The following is a 19,552-nucleotide window of genomic DNA, read 5'->3' as shown; positions in this document are numbered from 1 at the left end:
AAGAGATGGAGGCAAGAGGTATGCAGAAAGTAGAATAAAAAGTTTGTGGTTATTTGGCTGTGAAGGAGATTTGTTGAGTGGGGAGGTAATTTGGTATGTTTCTACGTTTGGCTAATGGCAGGTGATGTTTACTGAGTTACAGAGAAGTTGGTTGATCTCCTTGTGCCTGGGGGGCAATAAGAACATAGATATCTGCTGGGAAGTTCCAAATGACTAAATCATTATGTCTGCAAAGTACATATGGACATTGGGGACTCATTTGATTATCTTATTTCAACATTTATTGAGAGCCTGCTGTTTGCCAAGTTTTCTGCTACTAATTATTAGGATACTAGAAGGGATGAAATGGGATGTCTCCCTCAAAGGATCTGACTATTGAGTGGGGGAGATAGAACCAAATGAGTAATTGCAAAGTAGTGTAATCCACACAATAATGGAGCAGACCAAGCTGGGAATTCCTGCAAAATACTGTGGAAACCTTTAGAGTAGGGAACAATTCAGCAAGATGTAGAAGGTTGAAGAGGAATTCCACGAACAAGGTTGAGAAATGAGATGGATGTCCCTAACACTCAGAATGGGAAGTTACCTTTTGAGTGCAGCTATAACAGCTTAAAGTAGAAGGCAGGATGGTGGAAGAGGAGGCTGTAGAGAAAAGCAGGGGTCTAATCATAAGACTTAAAAAAAAAATCAGTAACAGTTTATTGAAGCCATAGCATTTACAGGATTCTCAAATGGGTACAGTATAAAATCTGTCATAAAAATTAGTAAATGATGCAAGGTAGAATACATTTTAATACTAGCACAATGGCAATAGCATCTTTACAAATATTTATAGGATTTCTTTAACATTTTTAATGAACATTTATTCCACAAAAATGATAAAATCATTTAAATTGATATAATACACAGTGGTTTACTAACATTAGAAACATGAATGCCTCATAAAATATTTTTTACAAATATTCAACTGCTTTATTCTCAGTAATCATTCTTTTTGTTCATACATAATATAAATGTAGCTAGCAGGTTAAAAAAACTTACTGGAAGCACATTTGTTTCTTAACTTTATTATCTGTTGAGTTTTTATCTATAAATGTGCTGTAAACATAAATGTGGGTGTGATAAAAAAAAAGTGTCTCCAGGTCTGCTTTCCAGTTTGGTAACTTTTATAACACTATTTGGCATCTCAAAGCAATATTAATCTAGGAAATTGCTAAAATAACTTTGTAACCTAAGCTAACCGGGGGATGTTCGTGGACATCATCTATGTAGCTGCTTCCTTGCAGGCTAAAAAGTGCAGTGAAGATGTGAAATCCCTTGGTGACTATCTATGAAAAATTGCTATCCTTATTCCTGGAACTGCAATAGGGGTTACAGCATTAAAGCTAATCCAGCACATTCAGTCACATTCACACTAATGAGAGTTCCCCTTCCTCCATGATACTTAGAACATTAGCGGTGGGGATCCTTGTTGAAGCTACAATGGTGTCCAGTACTAAGCAGGTTATGTCTGACAACTGAGGGCTCCCAGAAATACTTGGCAACTTTGTAGGGGACTGACTGATAGGGTCATCAAATAAAATATAAAATTCCTAGTTAAATTTGAATTTCAGATAAACAATAAATTTTGTTATGTCCCATGTAATATTTGAGACACAATTATACTAAAAAATTATTCATTGTTTAATGGAACATTTATATTTTAAAGTTTTTTGTTTATTTAAATTTCAGATTTGATTGGGTGTTATGTGTTTATGTTTACTAAATCTGGCAACTCTGAACTGGCAGGAAAGAACAAAAATATAGTTAGGTATGCATTATTACTGTTATTGAAACAACAGGCTATTGAGGACAGGGCATCAGGTCTTATAGAGAACCTGTAGATCTCGAAGGGTCCTTCACAGGGTACTGCGGAAAATACAAGGTTCATGTTGAGTCTTCATAAAATTTGTATTTAGCTGTATGAATGTGAACAGCAGACATCAAAATAAATAATCGTAGACTTAAGTGAGTCAGATATCACTAACTACCTAAGATACTAGAAATTATACATTCTAATTTTTAAGGTCACATTGGATCTTTTGCTTCCAAATCTTTTGGAAAATAGTTGGGTTTGGAAAGAGAATGGTCTCACCTCTTAACGGTTTATAATGAACAGAAACCAAATTCAGAGGGTCGTTTTAATTGATCAACTTTATAGTAATTAATGCATGAGCTTTACAAGCTGAAATACTTTTCAATTACAAGAAAATACCCAAGATGAATGAGAACTAGGTTATTAATGTTATAACTGCATCGACAGAGTATAAATTATAATTAGCTAGTTAAATTTGAACAACCTCTCTACCCTAAATTGAGTAATTCCAGGATAAACATTGCTTTGGGGATTGTATTTTCCATTCTGTTCTCTTACTGATCATGCAAATTAGGAAATACTCAAACACCCACTTTATACCACAGTATATATGGACTCCATACATACTGTAATTCTTTAAATGGAATTGTATATTAGAATTATACATACATTTCTAAAAAAGGAATGAGGTGATTTTATCAGCATGTTTTATGGATGATCACATGGAGTCGGGTATAGTTGGCGGGTATAGTTGGCATAAATTTTATTCATCAGAGCTGCTTGTAGAAAGTGGCAGAGTTTGAGGTGGGCTTCTAAGGTGAGCCAGCTGAAACTTCTTCCTCAAGGCCCTTGTCACTACTCGGGTCAGTTCAGTTCCTGTTTCCATATTTTCTTTATTGGTAAGCAGGGTCCCACCTGGGCTCCTTTCTACATTGACTTTTCTAAGTAGTTTCGGTAGATCTATCTGACTTTTACCAGGGATAATTAAGACATTTGTCACTTGAGTTGGTAACACTTTGGAGTTGGGCTTCAGGGTAACACGCTGCAGGTCAGAGACTGTAACTAGTGGATTCTGTGCCTTTGGTGATACAACAAGCTTCTTCCTTTCATCTAAACTGTATTTTCTTTAATTTCACAGTTTGTAGATCTTTAACTGTTATATGCACGGGTCTATCTTTTTTTAATGGTCCAACCTGAAGTGCTTTAGTGAGATTGGATTTTCTGAGCAGCAAAGGTGCTATGGGTGGTGGAGGTGATGGCAGAGGAGGAGGTGGGAGAGAGCCAGCTGGGTGTCAGGAAGTATGGACCGGGATTCTCCAGGGGTGAGGTTAGAGCACAAGCAGGCACATTTGTAAGTTTACCACTCATGTAACAGGTCTGGCCACAGCTTGGACAAGAAGAATTTTCTGAGATGGTCTTCAGTGCTTCCTGGAGCTTGCACAATTCACTTTCCAAAATGCAAAACCATTGTTGCAGACTGTGACGTTCTCGGTGGTAGAAACGGGAAGGAATGATGGTATCTTTCAATACTTCTACACTCTGGGCTATGCAGTTCTGGCACCAGTTGTACATAGACCATACTCTACTTGTCCAAAGTTTTATGGCATCTTTGATACTGGAAAATTTGAAGTTCCAGGATGATCTTAACCTGCTTCTGCTAAGGGGTGTATTTGTTGAAGGAATAACCACTCTTTCTGCTGAGGGTGGTGGAGGGGAACGTGTAATTAGCTTGGACTGAAAGTGAGAGGCTCCCCCCCCGCCCCCCTGATCTTTTCGCTTTTGTTTTTAGCTTTCTTCTTTGTTGTTTGAACTTAAGCATGATTTTGGTCTAAGAGCTCGGGGATTAGATGAAGTCCAGGCAGTGGCCTCATCCTCACCATGAAGAAAAATAATCATAAGAAGTCTTGACCTCGGTCGTCCCTTCACCTGTAGATAATGAGGGAGGGGCCCTTGAAGTGGTTAGTTTTGTACTTTGCATTTTAGAGGGAACATTCTAGTACCAATGTGAAGGATGATTTGGAGAGAGGTAAAATGTGGTGCTTGAATCCCAGGCAGATTAAGGTAGTGATTTAAGTCCATAAAATTAAGCTCCAAACTCAAATTCTTTATAGGGTCAGAGAGGTAAAATGAATGTGGGAGGTGGCAGTGGTGGAAGGCTTAGGGGCAGATTCTGTGGTAGAAGGAAAGCTAGCATGTATTCTCCCCCCCCCCCCCACTAAGGAATCCACATTCAAAAATGTGAATACTGAATAAAATGCTCTTAAAATTGTAATTTCTGGTTAAAACCAAGGAGTTTGCAGGGGCGACAAATAAAATATAATTTGGGAAGTAGAATTTCTGTCTTGAGAGAATTGATGGTGGTATTATCCATTTAGGCAAGGAGACATAGGAGGACTAACACTTTTGGTGAAAAGTGAGGAGTTAGGTTTGGACATGTTGGATTAGAGATGCTAATGTAACATCCAAGTAGAGCTAACTAGTGTACAGTTGTCAAAACTAGATCAGAGAATAAAATTTGGAAAGCCCTCTAAATAGTAGAGGGAAGATTCTCTAAGTAAAAAGTCATGGGAAGGGCTGTGGACAGAAACCCAAGTTCTAAATTTTAGCAATGGCCAATGAGGACCAAGAAAGTACTATTCATGGTAAAAGTAAGTCTTGTGATTTGACTATGCTAGAGACAGGAATCAGTGTTTCCAAAAAGAAGTTTGTTCGGTTGTTCCACAGAGAGGTGCAGAAACAATTTCAAAGATTCATTCTGGTTTGCCACAGGGCAGCCACTGGTAAATTTGTCCAGATCAATTGTTTTTTAATTTTTGTTTTATTACAGTTGTCCCAATTTTTTCCCATTGCTCTCCACTGCCCCCCACCATAGTCAGTCCCCACCCTGTTGTCCATGTCCATGGGTCATTTACACATGTTTCTTGACTAGACCCTTCCCCTTCTTTCCCCCCTTCTCCCCCTCCTCCCTCCTCTCTGGTCACTGTCATTCTGTTCCTTGTTCCCATGCCTCTGGTTCTATTTTGCTCTTTTGTTCAGTAGGTTCCTGTTGTTGGTGAGATCATATGGTATTTGTCTTTTGCCACCTGGCTTATTTCACTTAGCATAGTACTCTCCACTTCCATCCATGCTGTCGCAAAAAGTAGTTCTTTCTGCTGTGTAGTAGTCCATTGTGTAAATGTACCACAGTTTTGTTATCCACTCATCTACAGATGGGCACTTGGTTATTGTAAATAATGCTGCTATGAATATAGGGTGCATAGGTTCTTTTGATTTGGTGTTTCAGGATTCTTCACGGTAAAGTAGGAAGGATCACAGTACCTGATATAAAACTATATTACACAGCCACTGTAATCAGAACAGTCTGGTACTGGCATAAGAACAGGGGCATAGATCAGTGGAACAGAACAGAGAGCCCAGAAATAAACCCAGGTCTCTGTGGTCAATTAATATTTGACTAAGGGGGAAGGAACATAAAATGGAGTAAAAATAGCCTCTTCAATAAATGGTGTTGGGAGAACTGGACAGGTACACCCCTCAAAAATGAAACTAGACCACCAACTTACACCATACACCAGAATAAACTCAAGATGGATAAAAGACTTAAATACAGGTCATGGTACCATAAAAGTCTTAAGAGGAAAACATTAGGCAGGAAAATTTCAGATATTTCACGCAGCAATATTTTCGCTGATATATCTTCCAGGGCAAGGGAAATAAAGGGAAGAATAAAGAAATGGGACACCAAACCAAAAAGCTTCTGCTAGGCTAAAGAAAACAGCAAAATGAAAAGGGAAAACATAATTACCAATGATAACTCAGACAAGGGTTTGTCCAGACTAATTTTATTAGGGCCAGAACCTAGAACACTGAATTATGGAGTTACTGGGAGGTGAGAAAGCCTAGACAATTATTTTCCTTAAGAAAAATTCTTGCTCTGCTTTTGCTATTTTTTAAAAGGCATTTCTCAAAGCTTAAGTTCATGATTGAATGACCTAATTATAGGCTACCTATGTGAAAATGGAATTAATTTTATTAATATAAATATGCTGACAAAAATCCTAAGAGTGTAAAGGTAGATGTGATTATTTTAAAACTGAAGTTACTATGTAAAAGCTAATTTATAAAATAAGTTTATATTTATAGGCTTATTTATCTGTCTTCATTAATGTCATTAATTTGTGAAACTCCAAGGAAATTTTTTCTATACATTTCGGGGTAAAAAAGAAAACTCTGTGCATTATTTTTTGTCTTACACATTTTTTAAACATTCTATAATTTTTTGACCACTGGAAAACATTTCCTTTTTAGTACTTAAAAATGGGCTTAAACATTGAAGTACTTTCAGTTTTACCCTAGACCTTATTTTTCCTAGTGACTTGTTTTTCATAGTCTTTGCAATGTCGCCCTCTAGTGACAGCTTCCCCAAATATATTGATTAACTTGAAAGTGTTCAATCTCTTTTTTGACTCCATGGGTCCTTTGCCACAGCATGTCTTGTTTGACGTCCTCTTTTATTGCATTTCAATTGAGGGGTATGTGTGTATTTTATAGCCAGTTAGACTTTGTATTCTCCTTTTATGGTATTAAGGAAAGATCAGGAACTTTGGGGCCAAAAAATTTGGATGTGAATTCTTATACTTGGCATTTATCAGACTGTACCTAGAGCAAGTTATATGTCCAGAGTTGTCCTGAGGAGTGAATGAGAATGTCTTTTTAAGGCACCTGACACAGAAAAGAGTAGGCATTTGCCATATGCCAGCACACTCTTCACTCTTCTCCCATCCTCATTGATTAAGCTGGGTGTCAGTTCTCTTTTTTCTTTTCCCCAAGTTCTCTTGTTATAAAGCATCTCACTATATTGCAATTGCCTGTAGAGGCCAGGGATTATGTTTGGCTTCTGTAAGTTTGTACTTAGTATTTAGTGCACACTCCAGTATATACAGGATCCTCATTAGATATTTGTTGAATGACTAAATGAATTAATGATTCAAAAAGATATCATTCCATAATAGGAATCCTGGAGCATGTTACAGAAATTTCTCTGGTATAATGCAGATTGCAAATGGATAGTACATGATATAATTAGATTTTAACCCTGGCCTTTCATAGAGGTATTTATTTGATAATTTTTTGAATTCCATATGTGGTTTTGGCCTTTTCAGGTTTCTGATAATATGATAATTTGTTTTTTTTCTTAAAAGTTATTGATTTCATCTAGTTAAAAAATTTTATTAGCAAGCAGTTGTATGTAGTGTTTTCTTATAACATTTGATTTCTTCCTTATCTGATTAAGCTTCTTTTATTATTACCATTTTTTCTCTTTAAAATATTTAATTAGAAGTATATGTACTTTGTTGGTATTTTTGAAGCACAAGGATTATTTTGAATCCTGTTTTTATACTCAAAAAAATACATAACTTTATATTTCTTCTTCTAAGCTTTTATAATGATTTAATGCTCCTGTTCATATTTTTGTGAAAGCTTTTATTACTCTAAATTTGCTTTTAGTTATATCTTTGACCAAGTCCCCTATCGTTTGATATACGAGGTCTGTCCAGAAGGTATCCAGCCATGTAATACGAAAAATGTAGATATTTATTGAAGAAGATACAAGATACAAGAAACATTGTATATAGGACAATGACACCTCAGTCCCCTTCAAAGTAGGCACCTTGGGATCTCAACTCTGTTCTCCTAATTGCCATCAGCTGTCTCATCGTATTTTCCTGAATCTCACTGATGGCCTGAAATCTCTTCCTTTTCAAAGATGATTTTAGTTTTGGGAAAAGCCAGAAGTCTCAGGGCATCAAATCTGGGCTATAGGGGGACTGAGTCACCTGGGAGATATGATGTTTTGCCAAAAATCTCTGCACGAGATATGATGCATGAGTCCGCATGCCGTAGTGATGAAGCTACCAACCATTAGTTGCCCACAGATGCAGCCTTCTGAATCATCAAAATAGTTTCTGCTAAGGGATGTTCAAGCTTAATGCAAAATTTGCTCAGTCATTTTGAATGTGACAGCCACATAGTACACATGCTCACTCAACAGCATCTACTGCTCTCACTGACTAGTACAGTGAAGTCATCCATGTTCACACATGTGCATTCCAGTCCACTCTCTTTGGCTGCCGCGTTACATCAATGTTGTTCAAACTGTTCTTATTATATTAACAATGGCTGAACTTCTGGCCCAGATGGAGGCCTAGACTGACACGCTCCATCTTCCTCTACATCTAAGAAGGACTACAACTACTGCAAAACCAGAAATAACCAGAAGTTCCAGAAAATAAAGCTACATGGAAGTCCAACAGATGAAGTTATAAACAAGTGGTGCTTGTCTGGACGGGTAGAAGGGGCAAAGCCAGGGCGGAGAGATCAAGCTGTGCTGTTGGCAACAGCTGCAGTGATGAGCAGCGGGACTGCGATAAGCACAGACACCCATTTTTCAGAGGAGGCGAGAAGCGCGAGGGGAGCACCCCCGGCTGCAGTCCAGACCCATCAGCTCGTGATTCCAACATTGGGGAAGGCAGACCCCTGTTGCCTCGGACTGTGAGGCCCAGAGGGCGTGGGGACAGAGGAGGAGGCTCCCAATCTCTCAGTGGAGAATGAATAGCAGGAATTCATCTTGGACCCCTGTCCCCACACAAAGCACCACAGTGTGGTGAGAAGGGTGGCCTGGTAGTGACGAGTGCACGGGGCTCTGCCACCTATAGTGTAGAAAGTGTGACAGCCCCGCCCAAGAAGGAAAGGTGAACAAACCTGTCAGGATGGCAGGGATAATGAAACCTCTGGGACAACTATAAGATAGCGAATATTCGAATTATAGGGTTGCCAGAAGGTGAAGAAGAACTAGAAGTTGAAAAATTATGTGAAAAAATAATGAAGCAGAACTTCCCTAACTTGGGGAAGGAAATAGACTTACAGGTCCAGGAAGCACAGAGAGTTCCAAATAAACTGGACCCAGGGAAAACCACAAAAAGACACATTATAATCAAAATGTCAAAAATTAAAGAGAGAATCTTAAAAGCAGCAAGAGAGAAGAAGAGAATTATGTACAAAGGGATCCCAATTAGACTATCAGCTGATTTCTCAAAGGAGACTCTGCAGGCAAGAAGGGACTGGCAAGAAATATTCAATGTAATGAAAAGCAAAAACCTACAGCCATGATTACTCTGTCCAGTGAAGCTGTCATTCAGAATAGAAGGACAGAGAAAGGGCTTCCAGGACAAAGTAAACCTGGAGTTCATTAGATCCAAACCACTGTTATATGAGATGTTAAAGGGACTTATTTAGAAGGAGGATCAAAACTAGGAACATTAAAATGAAAACTGTATCACAACAACCAACAACAGAAGCTAGGGAATCGAAACAAAGGCAAACTAAATAGGCAACGAGAGTAGAAAAAGAATTATAGGTATGGGGAACATATTGGGGGGAGGTCAGCAGGGAGGGGGAAGAGGGGTAAGGGAGGGAGATGATGCAGAAATTAAGCATAGTAGGAGGGAGTAGAGTAGACAGGAAGATGTTGAGAAGAACTATATGCACAACCAATGGGCATGGACTAAGAAGGGGGAACAGCTGGAGGGAGGGGCGTCACTGGGTGGATGGGAGAAGAGGGAAACGAAATTGGGACAACTCGTCGTCGTCGTCGTCGGCAGCCGTCCGTCTCGAGAGACGATGGTGTAGCTTCTTAAGAGTCTATCTGCACCGCCGAGAATGGCTGTGCAGTCCGACTCGGGAGTGACACGGTATCTGTCTCCTCCCGTGTTGAATCGACATCTTGCGATGACGCTGGAGTGTCCTCTCCAGTGAAGCTGAAGCTACAGAGAGCCTGGGCAGGTGATATGGAGGGTCTGCTGTTGCCCATGCAACAGACCCCCCCTCTCTTCGCAGCTGAAGGGTCCAAGGGAAAGACGGAGTCAATACAGCTTGGCTTCAGGTGCGCCGCAGGAGTTTCCGGTGTTGACTACAACGTCAAACCGCCTTAGGGACTCCGGCTCCAGATTTTCTGTCGGGGTTTACTCCCTTAGCCTTTCCCCTGAAGAGGTATGCCGCAAGGCAGCGGAGGTTTTTTGGAATCAGAGTTTTCCTTCTCTGATGTGCCCTGACTGGAAGATCGAACCAGCGACACTTAGCTCGCAGGCCGACGCTCAATCCACTGAGCCAAACCAGCCAGAGATCCTCCTACAGTATGTACAATTATAAATAGGTAAACACTGGAATTATTCCCTTTTGATTTAGGAAAAAGACAAGGATTCCCACTTTTACTACCTTTACTTAACACTGTATTAGAAATCCAAGACTGGGATAAGTAAAATAAATTAAGGACATAAAGATTGGCAAACAATAAATGTGTTATTATTGTCTATGTTACATCCTTCACAGCAAATTTGAAAGTACCTAGAGAGAATCAACAGAATTAGAGCAAGGTTGATGGAAGTGAGATCCAAACACACACACATATCAACTCATATCTAGTCACCAGCCATCTATATATACATATATGTAAGACTAAAGGAGTAAGAAATCAGGGTATTGTGACATGGACAGGAGAATTGGCTGACATAAGAGTAAATGCAGTATCAGACTCTTGCGTAAGTGAAGATGAAGTATATTTCACAAATACATGGCAAACTAAAAGAGAAAGGAGTGCTTAGTTAATAAATCGATCTGGTGGCTATCCATACGGAAAAAATAGAAATGAGTGCTACATCTAGCATAATACAACACCAATCCCAGAGGGACAACATAATTTAATATAAAAAATAATATCTACCGAGAGAGAATATCAGAATCCACATATTAAAGGGTCAGTCCCACAAGACTGTCCCCTCCTCCACTTCAGATGCCAATCACACATCCAAGGTGTTACCTGTGATTAGGACCAGTATACTGTATATGGTCATCTTGAAGAAGAGCAGAATTAGTGGAAAAGAACGTTAAATTAATACAAACAAACAAACAAACACATTCTCAATGAAATTGTTTTAAAAATGATCCATGATACAAAATGAAACAGTTGTTTTCAAGAGTTATTTTTCATACAGTTATTTCTTTGCTAGAATAAGATTACTAAACTAAATGTAAACATAGTTCATCTTACAAGGGGAAAATGTGTAACTTTCAAATCTATTTTTTCTGGACAAAATCACTTGCATCTAATTAGCTTCCTCCAAATCAACATCTGACTTTAAAGAACTATAAAATGTCTTCTGCTAGTGAATGGTAAATCAAACACAGTCATACATCCCTAGGGTCAGTACATCCTTTGTCAGGTTTATTAGCAATGAAGGTCATGATGTCCTCCTTTTGCCTTATTGCTGTTTAGAAAATATTTCTTAATCTTTCCTTATAGAAAAGCAATCTCCCAATGAAATTTAGTTCACCTAAATGGCATTGACTATGAATGTGTGAAGTTATTTTATTTTTCTCTTTCAGCATGATCTCTTTTTGCATTATATAGAGAAAGAGAGAGATTTTTATTATTTATCACTAATGCATGGTATTTCACTGCATGCTTTCACAAGGTGCAGAGCTGTAGCTGGGGAACAGTGAATGGTATGTTGTAAATGGACCATGAGGTCAAGGGAGATAAGTCTAGAAGATTAAGCTTGTAAAGTCAAAGAAGAAAAATTTGTGACAGTCAAATATTCAAGGAAAATGGCTCTTTGTTTTTGTAGGTGATGATGATGTTATACTATAAGTTACTGTCCCTAGAAATTCATACACTTATTCATTAATTTTTCCATTCACCAAATATTTGTAAAGGGTGATATATGAAAAAAAAACAACAAAAAACCCACAATGTAGTGGGTACAAGACAAAATGTGTCATGAGAGGAGATAGGTTTTATTTTCCATCCATCAAAATTAAAACCATTACATAGGTGATTCTTTAAGTATATGCTTCCTCCAACTTTTTACCCAGAAATGCCCCTTCTCATCCTTAGGCACTACTACAGATACTACAGTCTTAGAAGAGATCTCTCTGATTATCTAAAGCAGAGTTAGTCATACAACTACAGTCCTTGGTAGATACTTCTGTGATTGTACTATTGTATTATCACAATGTGTTGTTAATGTTCTTGGTTTATTTAACTCCCCATTAAATTTTGATTGCACTTATTATGGTGGAGAGACCCCAAGAAGGCAGAATTATCTTCTGGAGGGCAGTCCCCCTAAGCACAGGGTTCCCTCGCTAGGTCAGTATTCCAGAAACCCATCTGCATCAGCGCACCAGCCGGCAATGCTGTGAAAGGCTGCGCTCAGCCAAAGTGAGTCTTCTGAAGACCCTCTCAACACGTTTGCCCATTTCATGATGGGCGATTCACGAGCGCACCTGCCCACACCATGCAGCGTGTTCAGCAGGAACAATAATATTAGGAATCTCATAGGGTTGTGAAGATGAATGAGGTCGTGTGTACGGATGTGTTTTACAAACTGTGAAGCACTCTACACATGTAGGAATTAATAGTATTAACTGTTCTTAAAGTCTTCCTCAATGAACTCATTTCAGCCTGTTCTGTACAGATGATGGAAAAAATGAGGAAACTCTGACCGTGTGCTAAACAAGTTGATTTTACTGTTACTGACTGTGTCTGGGAATGACTGGGAACTGATGTGTGTGTAAATTGCAGATATTGAAAGGATTTCTTTGTTACATTAATTTCAGGCCCCTTGGCGCATCTTGTTTATGAGAAGAAGTCTCCTAATGAATAACAGAAGCAGGAATCATGGGACAACTATAACAGCATAATCAATAAAACATTTAAAAAATCCAAGCCCTGGCTGCTGTGGCTCAGTGGATTGAGCGTCAGCCTGTGAGCTAAGTGTCGCTGGTTCGATTCCCAGTCAGGGCACATTACTAGGTTGCACATCAGGTCCCCAGTTGGCACAAGTGAGAGGCAACGACACAATGATGTTTCTCTCCCTCTCTTTCTCCTTTCCCCTCTCTAAAAATAAAAATTAAAAATTAAAAAAACAATAATTAATTAAAAAACAAAAACAAAACAATGGCTGGACTTTTCCAGACAGATTTTGTATACTGGTTTTATTTTCTAAGTGTTCAATAAATACAGTTTTGATTTCCTTCTTGCCCTAAGTTATTTGTGTGGATATTTTTAAATTATTAAATGAGTGTGTATTTAAACTAGTTCTGTTTTTCTTATAATGTGATCAGAGAATAGGCACTTGCAATTTCTGTCTTTTGAGATTTTCTTCTTGTGATACATATGAGATCAGTATTTAAAATGTTCCCTAGGCACTGAGAAAGAAGTTGAGTTCTCTATAGGATTTAAAGTTCTGTTTATTTATTTATTGGCTTTATTACATATATTCAAATACCTTTTATAATTTGATTCAGTTGTCATATACTTAAAATTATATTAAAAATTTGAATTGTTGTTTGTATTTTTTTCGTTGTTTATAACATGTTTCATTGCTATGTTATTTGATGCTTAAAAGTTTGTAATTGATATCTTCATAGTGGTTTTACCTTTCATCAATTAAAAACAATCAATCTGCCTTGGCTGGTGTGGCTCAGTGGACTGAGTGCCAGCCTGCAAACTGAAGGGTCACCAGTTGGATTCCCAGTCAGGACATATGCCTGGGTTGAGGGTCAGGTCCCCAGATGAGGGTGTAGGAGAAGCAACCAATCTATGTATCCTTTTCACATTGATGTATCTTTCACATATCGACGTTTCTCTCCCTCTCTTTCTCCCTTACCCTCTCTCTCAAAATAAATTTTAAAAATATTAAAAAAATTAATCTTTTAAAAAAATGCTGCTAGTCATTTGGATATTCAGATAGGAAAAAAAAAACGAAACTTGATCTCTGCTTCCCACCATGCACATTTGATTGAAGATCTAAGTGAAAAGTAAAATAATGCAACCTGTAGAGGACAATCTAAGACAATATTTTTATTATCTTAAGAAAACATTTCTTAAATAGGACACAAAACTCAGTAACATAAAGGAAAGGATTGATAAACCAGACCACGTTAAGAGAAGTTGACAAGTTTAGTTGGACAAGGTAAGAAGTTTTGTCATCAAAAGATACCTATAAAGATAAAAAAGTAAGCTAAAGGACAAGAGAAGATATTCTTGCCATACCTATACCTCACAAACGGCTTGTATCCATATTGGGAAAGAAAACCTATGAATTAATGTAAAAAAGACAGACAACCCAATAGAAGAATGGGAAAGAGACTTGAATAGGCATTTTGCAGAAGAGAATATTTAGATGGCTCCTAAATATTTGAAAACTGCTCAACTTATTATTTGTCATGGAAATACTAATTAAAGCTATAAGGAGGTACTACTGCGACGCTCACTAGAATGGCTAAAACTAAAAATGAATGATAATACCAAGTGTCAGAATGTGGATAGCAGTGAAACACTGGTGCTGGGAGTGTAAGTTGGGAAAATCGCTTTTGAAAATTCTGGCAGTGTCTACTAAAGCTCTGTGTACACAGGTATACAGGGTGTGACAAAAGTAGGTTTACAGTTGTTCATATAGAAGATAATACAATAGTAATACAGGAATAAACTCTGTGTTTTGCATACTCAACAACTAAACCTACGTTTGCCCAACCCTGTAATAAGTAGAGCAATGAATATGCACAGATTACAGCTTCATATAACAACAAAGAAATTGCACAAATAATGTTCATTGAAAGAAACCAGGCATAAAAGAATACGTAGTGTATGTGAATCCGTATATATGAGATTTAAAAGCAGTCAAGACTAATGTGTGAATTTGACCTCAGGATAGTGGTAACTTTTGTGGAGGAGGAAGGGATAGTAATTGGGAAGTGATATTAAGGTGACTTCTCTGTGTTAGTAATGTTCCATTTCTTGACACGCATGGTGGTTACATGGGTATAACTGACTTTTGAAATAAATCAGTGAGTTGTATAATTTGTGATTTCTGAGGTTTTTTTGCATGTGATACTTCAATGAGACATAGAAAATAAAAAATGTTGCTTTAATGCAAATATACTATGAATATGAAAATAATAGTAGAAATTCAATATCAGTTAGCCACAATTTGATCACCTATTGAAAATGTCAATAAATAACATTCTCTTTCAGTCATTTGCCTTTGTGTTCTTATATCCAATCCCAAGTCTTCCAGTCCTGCTCTATATTGCTGGGTACATTGAAAGCAAAACTTTTTTCATGAATTCTATTCTAAATTTGCTTTTATGTTCATTTGTCAGTTACATCTTTTTTTCTGTTATCATTTTCCCTTGTGAAATTTTCACCCATTTTAAGAGTCTTTGTCTTTTACAAGGGAATTTTTATTCATTTTTTTCATAATGATAAATGTTTTTAAATTTTTATGCTTAATTGATATTGTTATATAGACTTTTCTTTGTGTGTGTAGATTAAACTTAATTTTTAGTTCTGAAAATTATCTTTAAATTTTCTGAATATTTAAATATATTTTTGTAGTTATGAGTATTAATAATAACAAACAATTTCACTTTCCCTTCCTCCTTTCTCTCTTGCTTATCTTTATTGATATAGCTTATGATTCAGATTACATTTTATTTTAAATTATTTTTTGCATTTTATTTAATCTCAAGAGTTAATCATTGAGACATTCTATTTTATAACATTTTTATGATCATTAATTTATGTACTCAAATTTATTGAGCACACCTGCTAAATATGAGTAAGAATATAAATGAAAAAGATAGATGGGACCACTGATCTCATCAAGCTTTACATTCTTTGGGGCAGATATTCAATAAGTAAAATAATTTTATATTTTGAAGAATAATATAAGGGAATAAACAGGGTGAAATGATAGGAAATGATTGGTTGCAGCTGGGATTGATGTCATGTTAGAGAGATTAGTCAGAGAAGGTCTTTTGGAAACAATGACATTTAGGCTGAGACTTGAATGAGAAAGGACATAGGCCTGGGTTAAGAGCAGTCCAGGCTGAGGGTAGCCAGTGCTCCGGTGAAATAAAAGTTTTATCTTTTGAAAAAAATATATTCAACATTACTTTTTACCTTCTGTCAGGCATTGTAGTAAGTATTTATGATATAATCATGAACAGATAAAGTTTTTGCTTTCAAAGCATTTATATTTTACCTAGAAAAAATAGCTCAATAAATAATTGCAGACTGGTAAGTGCTATGAAGAAGATAAAATAAGTAAGATGCTGAATGAGGAGAGTGGGCCTTTTTAGGATAATGAGGGAAGTTTTTCTAAGGAGGTGGTGTTTGAGTGAATGACTCAATAATAAAAAGGTCCAGTCATATGAAAATCTAGGGGAAGAGCATGTAGGGCATGGTTTCAGTTGGGCTGAAGAAGGTGACTGAAGTTGAATTGTATAGGACCTAATGTGCTATGATAAGAAGCTTACCCTTTATTTCAAGTACAGTGAGAAAGTATACGCTCAGTTGTTGTAACAAAGGATCCCCATGTGCAGGGCCTCAAACAAAAGAAGTTTCTCACGTAACAACTTAGTCCAGAGTTGATAGCTGACTGTTCCACAGAGTTGTCTAAGAGCCCTTGTTCATTCTGTCTTGCTCTTTATCCTTCTGATAAAGTGTTATCACTATGTGGTCCAGGCCTCATTACCATCTGCATGTCAATGTCTCTGACTTTGGGAAGAGTGACTAAAGAGCTGGTGACTTAAGTGTAGCTCCTACTTTTATTTCATTAACCATCACTTAGTCACAAAGCCAATATTAGTAACCTGGAGGTTTGAAAGTATAGTCCCTATTTAAAATTTGTGGCCTCGTAGCCTCTTAAAACTTATATATATGTGTGGGTTATTATGAAACAGAAGAAATGGATAATAGATAGTCATGGATAATTGGTCACTTCTGTCACAAAGCCATTGAAGTGTTTTCAAGAGTGAAGTGAACATTCATTTTTAAAAAGATTACTCTCGTTTTCCTAAGAGAATATTATGGGAGGTGGGGATGATAACAAATGAAAATGGGAACTAATTCAGGTGAGTGGTTTATGCTTCCCAGGTGGAAACATAGGAAATGGAGAGAAGTAGGTAGATTTGATATATATTTTAGAAGTAGAAGAACTTTCTGCTGAAAGCTAGCTCTTGGGATGTAGGGGCTATAGATAATCAATTTGGGAGCTATTACTCCAAAGGGGGTAACAACACAAATTAGGAAGGAACATGTGGTTAGAGTTCAAACAAACAAAAACCTTCATTTGAAATAAATTGCTATTCTTAGAGGAGAGCTAAGTTTCAGTGATGTCCAGAAAGTCAAGGGAACACTCAGTGACTAGTCTAAGGATGTAGTGGTTGAAATTTCTGATCTCCGAGCAGGAGTTCCAGGGACATGCACAGTGGAGATACTTGAGGCCTAGGCGGAGGATGGAGGGAAGTGCAATCATCCATGTACTAGAAGGAGAATCTGCATATTTTTCTTTAAGTGGTTTCAGTGCCTGCTGCCCTCTATTACTTTTCTGTGACATTTGAAGGTGCTGGTAACTTGTTTATTAAACTTTATCCTCCATAGGCTTCTACTGGTTTCTCTCCTGTCTCTATTTGTTCTTCGCGTTTTTTTCATCTTCTTTTCCTTTGCCTTTCATACAAAGGTTGGTGTTCTCCAGTTTTTTTTGGGGGGGGTGGGGGGGGCTAATCTTCATTTCATTTCTACCCATGATGATTCAAACCAGGGCTCTTACTCATGATAATATTTCCCAAATCTGCATTTCTAGCCTGAAAACCTTTTTTTTTTTTTGAGCACCAAGACCTGTATATACAGCACCTTTACTTAAATATTCTGCAGGAAGTTCAAACTTAGATATCTAAGACTTACTTATCTTCCTAAACTGGCTCTCCCACTGCCTTGCCTCTCATAGCCACCGAATCAGAAACCAGGAAGTCAGCCTCGGCAATCCTATCCTTCCTTCCCCAATGAGAACCCTAACACTTTGTTAAGTATTTCTCTTGAGTATTTTTGCTGGCATATGCCCTTTCCTGTTTTCATTTTTGCAGTCTTAGTTCAAGCCAAGACTATATTAAAAGCTTTCTTGGAGATCTATGTTTCTTTTTAGGTTCCCTTCCAATTGTACTTGTGATTAAATAGCTCATTGATTTTTTTTTTCTATTAATATTTAGTGGGTGGCAGCTGTGTTTAAATTGTATAAATCTGGCACAGTGTTAACTGCAAGTCAGCTGTTAATAACTAAATCATACTAATGATAATAAATGAAGAGAGCTGGTGAGTAGAGATAAACCAAGATTAATAATTATGTTAATTATTACCATAATAGTCAAAGAATCCTGGGAGAAAATTAAATACTTAGTATTTTGTGAAAATTCTATTATGTTACCAATAATTATTATAGCCTTAAAAGTTATGCTTTCAAAACAAAGAGGATGTTGATCACTTCATCTTAATTAAGATTCAGTTAACAAAGTTTGTTTCTCCTTATGTATCTTCATGTTATTAGAGTGTTTTTGTATGCTTGATTAAAATTTTTTATTGTTGTTACTATAGCATTGTATTATATTTCTACCTCATAAAATAGATTAGTATCTCTAAAGTGGCTTATCTATGCCTAAAAAAGAGGTGAAATAGTAACAATAGTAACTTAAATGCCAGAACTCAGAATAAATGTAAATAATAAAGTCCCAGTATAAATAAAGGATGTATTGGGACATATGAATCTGTGTGATGATTTTGCATAAAAAAGACAAAATGCAAATCAAAGACACATAATTAATAGCTTAATAGCTGCAGATTTTATTTTATTATGCAGTCCTCCAATCCCTGATGTGTGATACGTTACAAAACTTTGTCAAATACCTATAGCAGGAAACTACTGAGGCCCTTTGTAATATTTTCAAAGTATGGTAACCACTCTGGTAAATGAATTACATTTCTTTTCTAAGAAATTGCTGTATTTTTCTTTTTTTAATTTTTATTTTTTGGTTATTCAATTATAGTTGTCCCATTTTTCCCCCATTGCTCCCCCCTCCCAGCCCATCCCTTCTACCACAATTATATCCCTCCCCGTTGTCCATGTCCATGAGTCATTCATATACGTTCCTTGACTAGACCCTTCCCTTACTTATCCCCCGTCTCTCCCTTCCCCCTCCCCCCTACTGACAACTAGTCTAGTCTTTGCCTATTTAGTTCGTTTGTTTGTGTTGCTCTTTAGTTTCCTGTATTGGGTGATATCATATGGTATTTTGCTTTCTTTGCCTGGCTTATTTCACTAAGCATAATTCTCTCTAGTTCCATCCATGTTGTCGAAAATGGCAGGAGTTCCTTCTTTCTTTCTGCTACATAGTATTCCATTGTGTAGATGTACCACAGTTTTTTGATCCACTCATCTACAGATGGGCACTTAGGCTGTTTCCAGCACTTAGCTATTGTAAACAGGGCTGCTATGAACATAGGGGTGCATAATTTTTTTTGAATTAGAGTTTTAGGATTTTTCGGGTATAATCCTAGCAGTGGAATCACTGGTTCAAATGGCAGTTCCATTTTTAGTTTTTTGAGGTAATTCCATACTGTTTTCCATAGTGGCTGCACCAGTCTGCATTCCCACCAACAGTGCAGTAGGGTTCCTGTTTCTCCACATCCTCGCCAGCATTTGTTGTTTGTTGATTTGTTGATGATGGCCATTCTGACAGGCGTAAGGTGGTATCTCATTGTGGTTTTTACTTGCATCTCTCTGATGGCCAATGATGTTGAGC

General features: G+C 37.2%; 1 protein-coding gene and 1 pseudogene across 1 annotated transcript in view; one reads left to right on the top strand and one right to left on the bottom strand.

Annotated features, from left to right (window-relative positions):
• Nucleotides 1–19,552, top strand: part of MACROD2 (mono-ADP ribosylhydrolase 2) — a 142,717-nt gene that overhangs the window by 61,878 nt on the left and 61,287 nt on the right. The window lies entirely within an intron of this gene.
• On the bottom strand, nucleotides 2,619–3,674 carry LOC150003188 (proline-rich protein 11 pseudogene; annotated as a pseudogene).

This window comes from Furipterus horrens, unplaced genomic scaffold (assembly GCF_987537825.1).
Source record: "Furipterus horrens unplaced genomic scaffold, mFurHor1.1.pri manual_scaffold_8, whole genome shotgun sequence".
Taxonomy (NCBI): Eukaryota; Metazoa; Chordata; class Mammalia; order Chiroptera; family Furipteridae; genus Furipterus; species Furipterus horrens.
Note: the sequence above shows the minus strand (reverse complement) of the source record. Positions and strands in the feature narration are given on the sequence as shown.